The 7,456-nt window shown below is 38.1% G+C and overlaps 1 protein-coding gene across 3 annotated transcripts in view; it reads right to left on the minus strand.

Moving 5' to 3' along the window:
* LOC123510818 overlaps nt 1-7,456 on the minus strand; it is a 227,456-nt gene that overhangs the window by 9,005 nt on the left and 210,995 nt on the right. For 2 of the 3 annotated variants that reach the window (XM_045266258.1, XM_045266242.1), the window contains exons 7-8: nt 2,928-3,074; nt 410-530 (exon numbers count right to left, since the gene is read on the minus strand). The exons of the other annotated variant lie outside the window; for it this stretch is intronic. The gene's annotated coding sequence lies outside the window, so the exon portion shown is untranslated. Of the gene's footprint in view, nt 1-409; nt 531-2,927; nt 3,075-7,456 lie in introns of those variants that run through there. 3 annotated transcript variants of the gene reach the window in all.

Genomic DNA, 7,456 nt, shown 5'->3' on the forward strand with positions numbered 1-7,456 from the left:
AATGGAATGGACCAAGTGAATAATGAGAAACTGATCCTGAGAGAAGAATATGACATTCGAAGCACAAGATCGCATAGTAAAAAGATGAGAAATGGAAGATGTCTGCGAGATGTTAAAAAATATAGTTTCCCACAAAGATGTCTTGAGACGTGGAACAGTTTGAGTAAAGTAGTGGTGTCAGCAACAAGTGTGCATAGTTTTAAAGAAAAATCTGATAAGTGTAGATATGGACACGGGGCCACACAAGCATAGAGACCAGGCCCTGTAAAACTACAACTACGTAAATACAACCTACAGAAATGCCTTTAGTGTCAAAAGATGCAACAGTTTGGTGGTGGTGGTGGTGGTGGTGGTGGTGGTGGTGGTGGTGGCAGAAGCAAAGATGATGATGATGATGATGGTGATTGTGATAGTACTTACATCTGTGGCCGGTCTGGTTTGGAGTGACTGGCCATCCTGAAGAGCAGTCTGTGCCGACAAGAGCTGACCTTCTCACACTCCAGCCCTGTGAGACACATCAACTTGCCGTCCTGGGAAACACACCATTACCTCACTATTTGTCCCTTGCTAATGTCAACAAAATAGTCTAATGGTACACAAATCTCAAGGTAAAAATGTGTCCCACCACTGAAGGGGTTAAAATAGTGAAGACTGTGGCCATTAACCTTGCTAATGTCAATAAAATGGTACACAAATCTCAAGGTAAAAATGTGTTCCAGTACAGAAGGGGTTAGAATAGTGAAGACTGACACCATTAATCTTCTGCCCTCCATACACCCTTGCTAATGTCAATAAAATGGTCTAATGGTACACAAATCTCAAGATAAAAATGTGTCACAGTACAGAAGGGGTTAAAATAGTGAAGACTGGCCATTAACCTTGTGAACCTTGCTAATGTCTATAAAATGGTCTAATGGTATATAAATCTGAAGGTAAAAGTGTGTTCCAGAACAGAATGGGTTAAAATAGTGAAGGATGTGCCCATTAATCTTGTCACCCTTGCTAATGTCAATAATTTGGTCTAATGGTACACAAATCTCAAGGTGAAAATGTGTCCCAGTACAGAAGGGGGTTAAAATAGTGAAGATTGTAGCCATTAACCTTGTGACCCTTGCTAATGTCAATAAAATAGTGTAAGGGAACACAAATCTCAAGGTAAAAATGTGTCCCAGTACTAAAGGGGTTAAAATAGTGAAGACTGTGGCCATTAATCTTGTGACCCTTGCTTATGTCAATAAAATGGTCTAATGGAACAGATATCTCAAGGTAAAAATATTCCCAGTACTGAAGAGGTTAAAATAGAGAAGACTGTGGCCGTTAATCTTCTGCCCTCCATACACCTTATAATAAAATGGTCAAATGGCACACAAATCTCAAGGCAAAAATGCCCCAGTACTGAACCGGTTAAAATTGTGAAGACTGTGGACATTGATCTTCTGCCCTCCATACACCCTTCCTAATGTCAATAAAATGGTATAATGGTACACAAATCTCAAGGTAAAAATGTGTCCCAGTACTGAAGTGGTTAATATAGTGAAGACTGTGGCCATTAATCTTGTGACCCTTCCTAATGTCAATAATTTGGTCTAATCATACACAAATCTCAAGGTAAAAATGTGTCCCAATACTGAAGGGGATAAAATAGTGAAGAATGTGGCCATTAATCTTGTGACCCTTCTTAATGTCAATAAAATGGTCTAATGATACACAAATCTCAAGGTAAAAATGTGTCCCAGTACTGAAGGGGTTAAAATAGTGAAGACTGGCCATTAACCTTGTGAACCTTGCTAATGTCTATAAAATGGTCTAATGGTACATAAATCTGAAGGTAAAAGTAAGTCCCAGAACAGAATGGGTTAAAATAGTGAAGGATGTGCCCATTAATCTTGTCACCCTTGCTAATGTCAATAATTTGGTCTAATGGTACACAAATCTCAAGGTGAAAATGTGTCCCAGTACAGAAGGGGGTTAAAATAGTGAAGATTGTAGCCATTAACCTTGTGACCCTTGCTAATGTCAATAAAATAGTCTAAGGGTACACAAATCTCAAGGTAAAAATGTGTCCCAGTACTAAAGGGGTTAAAATAGTGAAGACTGTGGCCATTCATCTTGTGACCCTTGCTTATGTCAATAAAATGGTCTAATGGAACAGATATCTCAAGGTAAAAATATTCCCAGTACTGAAGAGGTTACAATAGAGAAGACTGTGACTATTAATCTTCTGCCCTCCATACACCTTATAATAAAATGGTCAAATGGCACACAAATCTCAAGGCAAAAATGCCCCAGTACTGAATGGGTTAAAATTGTGAAGACTGTGGACATTAATCTTCTGCCCTCCATATACCCTTCCTAATGTCAATAAAATAGTATAATGGTACACAAATCTCACGGTAAAAATGTGTCCCACTACTGAAGGGGTTAATATAGTGAAGACTGTGGCCATTAATCTTGTGACCCTTCCTAATGTCAATAATTTGGTCTAATCATACACAAATCTCAAGGTAAAAATGTGTCCCAATACTGAAGGGGATAAAATAGTGAAGACTGTGGCCATTAATCTTGTGACCCTTCTTAATGTCAATAAAATGGTCGAATGATACACAAATCTCAAGGTAAAAATGTGTACCAGTACTGAAGGGCCATTAATCTTCTGCCCTCCATACACCCTTCCTAATGTCAATAAAATTGTCTAATGGTACACAATTCTCAAGGTAAAAATGTGTCCCAGTACTGATGGATTAAAATAGTGAAGACCAGCCATTAACCTTGTGACCCTTCCAAATGTCAATAAAATGGTCTAATGGCACACAAATCTCAAGGTAACAATGTGTACCAGTACTGAAGGGACTAACACTTCAAACCTGTGGAGTGAGAGAGCAGTACATAACCATTAAAGTCACCAGTGAAGGCACCAATCAACGCACCTTTAGCTCAAGCACCACCAGAGGAAGCTGTCCATCCTCCACCACCAGGATGTCCACCTCTGAGCTTCCAATGGCACCAAACACCCTCTGATGCTCCTCCTCCTCCACCTCCTCCATTTCTTCCACATCCTTGGGGTCACTCAAAAACTGTTCAAAGGAAGAAAAAGACTGGTGAGTTGGAGGTAACAAGCTAATCAAAATAGTCACTCGGGTGTGTTTGTCTACCTGTTTGTTCTCTCTCTCTCTCTCTCTCTCTCTCTCTCTCTCTCTCTCTCTCTCTCTCTCTCTCTCTCTCTCTCTTATCTCTTTACTCTCTCTCTCTCTCTCTCTCTCTCTCTCTCTCTCTCTCTCTCTCTCTCTCTCTCTCTTTTTTTTTTTCAGTTTTCTTTATTTTTTCAGTGGTTAAAGCGCTGGCTTCTCAAGCCAGAGGACCGGGGTTCGATTCCACGGCCGGGTGGAGATATTTGGGTGTGTCTCCTTTCATGTGTAGCCCCTGTTCACCTAGCAGTGAGTAAATACAGGATGTAAATCGAGGAGTTGTGACCTTGTTATCCCGGTGTGTGGTGTGTGCCTGGTCTCAGGCCTATCCTAAGATCGGAAATAATGAGCTCTGAGCTCGCTACGTAGGGTAACGTCTGGCTGTCTCGTCAGAGACTGCAGCAGATCAAACAGTGAAACACACACACACACAAAAAAAAAAAAAAGAAACAATAGAAAGGTTAAAAGGAGAAAATGGAATGGTGGAAGACACAAAAAGCATGGCAGAACTGTTAAATAGTAAATTTCATGAGGTCTTTACCAAGGAATCCAAATTTGAAAGACCACAGGGTAATAGAGAGATTGTCTATATGAGAGAGATTAAAGTAACCAAGCTTGAAATAAAAAAGTTGATGACGGAACTAGATGAGGAAAAGGCAATGGGACCGGATGAAGTCTCAGGCAGAATACTGAAAGAATGTAGGGAAGAACTAGGAAGTTCTATATACAACATCATAAAATGCTCAATTGAAAATGGAACAGTGCCAGTGGAGTGGAAAAGAGCTGAGGTGGTTCCCATATATAAGAGCGGAAGGAAGGAAGAACCTTTAAATTACATACCAGTATCACTAACTAGTGTAATATGCAAGATGTGTGAAAAAGTAATAACGAAGCAATGGATTGAGTTTCTTGAAGACAACAAAGTATTATCAAATAGCCAATTTGGTTTTAGAAAAAGTCGGTCATGTGTAACAAATTTATTGAGTTTCTACTCTAGAATAGTTGATAAAGTACAAGGGAGAGAGGGATGGGTTGACTGTATTTATTTAGATCTAAAAAAGGCGTTTGATAAAGTGCCACATGAAAGATTACTATGGAAGTTAGAGGATAAGGGTGGCTTAAAAGGAAGCACATTGAGATGGATGAAGAATTACTTAAGGGGGAGAGAAATAAGGACGATAGTTAAAGATATGAAGTCCAAGTGGAGAACAGTAGACAGTGGAGTGCCACAGGGGTCAGTATTGGCGCCAATACTTTTTCTCGTATATATAAATGACATGCCAGAGGGATTGAACAGCTACATAAATCTGTTTGCGGACGATGCGAAACTGTGCAGAGTCATTAAACAAAAAGAGGATTGTGAAATACTACAGGATGACTTAAACAAGATCTGGAAATGGAGCAAAAAATGGGAGATGGAATTCAATGTGGACAAAAGCCATGTCATGGAAATGGGAAAAAGTGAAAGACGACCAGTGGGAATCTATAAGATGAGAGATGGAGTAGAACTAGAAAAAGTAAAAAGGAAAAGGACTTGGGAGTGACAATGGAAGAAAATAATCAACCGGTAAGCCATATTGATAGAATTTTCAGAGAGACGTATAATTTGCTAAGGAATATTGGAGTAGCATTTCACTATATGGACAAGGAAATGATGAAGAAATTGATAAGTACTAAAATAAGACCTAGATTGGAATATGCAGGAGTTGTGTGGACTCCCATAAAAGAAACACATAAGAAAATTAGAGACTACAAAAAATGGCTACAAGAATGGTTCCAGAATTTAAAGGGATGGCATATGAGGAGAGACTAAAGGCTATGGATCTACCAACCTTGGAGCAGAGAAGAGAGAGAGGAGATCTGATACAAGTTTATAAATTGATTAACGGAATGAATGAAGTGGATAATGAGAAACTGATCCTGAGAGAAGAATATGACTTTAGAAGCACAAGATCGCATAGTAAGAAACTAAGGAAGGGACAATGTCTGAGAGATGTTAAAAAATTTAGTTTCCCGCAAAGATGTGTTGAGAGAGGAAGTGGTGTCAGCAAAGAGTGTACATAGTTTTAAAGAAAAATTAGATAAGTGTAGATATGGAGACGGGACCACACGAGCATAAAGCCCAGGCCCTGTAAAACTACAACTAGGTAAATACAATTAGGTAAATAAATACACTAAATAAGATCTGGGAATGGAGTAAGAAGTGGGAAATGAATTCAATGTGAACAAAAGCCATGTCATGGAAATGGGAAAGAGTGAAAGACGACCTGTGGGAATCTATAAGATGGGAGATGGAGTAGAACTGGAGTAAGTCAAAAAGAAAAAGAATCACATAAGGAAATTGGAGAGGCTACAAAAAATAGCTACAAGAATGGTTCCAGAATTTGAAGGGATGACATATGAGGAGAGACTAAAGGCTATGGATCTACCAACCCTGGAACAATCTGGGTTGGATTTTGGTGCCTGGGTTTACTGCACAGCCAAAGTGACAAGCAAGTCCTTTCAACATTTACATGAATCTGCAAGGATGCATTATAAGGGTAGTTGCTTCTAATGTCATATCATCACTTGCACTGTTTCTGGAGGAACAAGTCATAATGAAGTGTAGACAGTTATTAAATGTCCCATGACTCTAGGCCGATGAATGTTACTTCTATAACGCTAATTTTTTCATTCATGTTACTCATAGGTGACAGTGGGTACCCTGTCAACATTCACCTGATGACACCAATTGGAATGCCAGCTAATGCTGGCGAACAAAGATTCAACTTGAGCAGGCAATTGGCATTTGAAGTCACGCTTAAAGTGTGTTCATCATAAAGGTGGCACACTTTGTTATAGTCCCTTGAAGTGTGGAAAGATTGCTGCAGCAACTATGTTGCTTCATAATTTCTGCAGAAAGAGGAATCTTCCACTCCTGGATGAAGTAGTAGTCAACCCTGATGACAAAGATGGACCTGTGTTTGTTCCTGCACCAGCTGGTGGTGGAGGACGGGATGCAAGGGCAATAGCTGGGAATGCAATGAGAAGGCAAATCATTGCACAACACTTCTCATAGTCTGAAAAGGGGGGATATAGTTGTGTAAAGTAAGTTTCTATCAATAGTTAGTTTTAATGTGTTGAGCTGTGCTGGTTGTTCCACTGTTGATGGTGCTTACGATGTTCATCATTCTTGAGACATAGGATACCTTCTACAAATAAGGTAATGTTAAGAATATACATGATAGGTTGTTTATTGCAGTTTACACTGCATATATGATTAATTTTGTAAGTACAAAAGTAAAAAAAATAGGTTCTCCATTATAACTAACTGTATAATATCACATTATTCATTTGGTATGTATCATAATAGGTAACTATAATATCACATTATTAATTTGGTATGTACTATCAGATAGACTAATTACACATATTGTAATGCACAGCCAGTTACAAAAATGTTTACCTGATTTCTTGACCCACTGCAATATTCAACTAATGTTACTTGTACTTGAGTCACCACTCTAACCCATTCTTGCAGCAACATATTGGCCATATATTTAGTAGCTTTTCTTAAATACTGCTTCAGTTTCTTGTCCTAGTGGTGTATTCAGCTCACCATTACCTTTCCTGTAGTATTCCTTGTGTCTTATATGAATGTGTAAATATTTATATTTCCATACAGTGACTCGACGACTGGAACCCACACAATGTGTGTATATACACACACACACACATTGTGCGGGTTCCAATCCTGGAGTTACTACATGGGAATATAAATATTTACACATTCATATAAGACACAAGGAATATTACAGGAAAGGTAATGGTGAGCTGAATACACCACTAGGACAAAAAAACTGAAGCAGTATTTAAGAAAAGCTACTAAATATTATAAACAATAGGTAATTGTTCACCTTCAAAATAAATTTACATCTTTGTCAAAATATTAACTGAAATGTTTGAGGAAATGCAAATGTACACTAAAATTATTTCATAATTAATAAATGGTATTTGGAGGCTAAGTCTGCATTACATTCAAACTTTTAGTGCAAAAAGAATTCATCATTAATAAATAGGCTACTCCGTAAAATAAATAAATATGTCATTGTACAAAATAAGAAAATAAATGGCTCTGTGAAAACAGGTTATAAACTCCTTAAATTAAAAAATGAATAACTACCTATATATCAAGCAAAATAGAAAAATAATACTGTGGAAAATAATAAGAGTATTCCTTAAATAAAAGAAATTGGTAATGAGCAAATTCAGAAAAGAGATGACACTGGAAT

Source organism: Portunus trituberculatus, chromosome 4, assembly GCF_017591435.1.
Source record: "Portunus trituberculatus isolate SZX2019 chromosome 4, ASM1759143v1, whole genome shotgun sequence".
NCBI lineage: Eukaryota > Metazoa > Arthropoda > Malacostraca > Decapoda > Portunidae > Portunus > Portunus trituberculatus.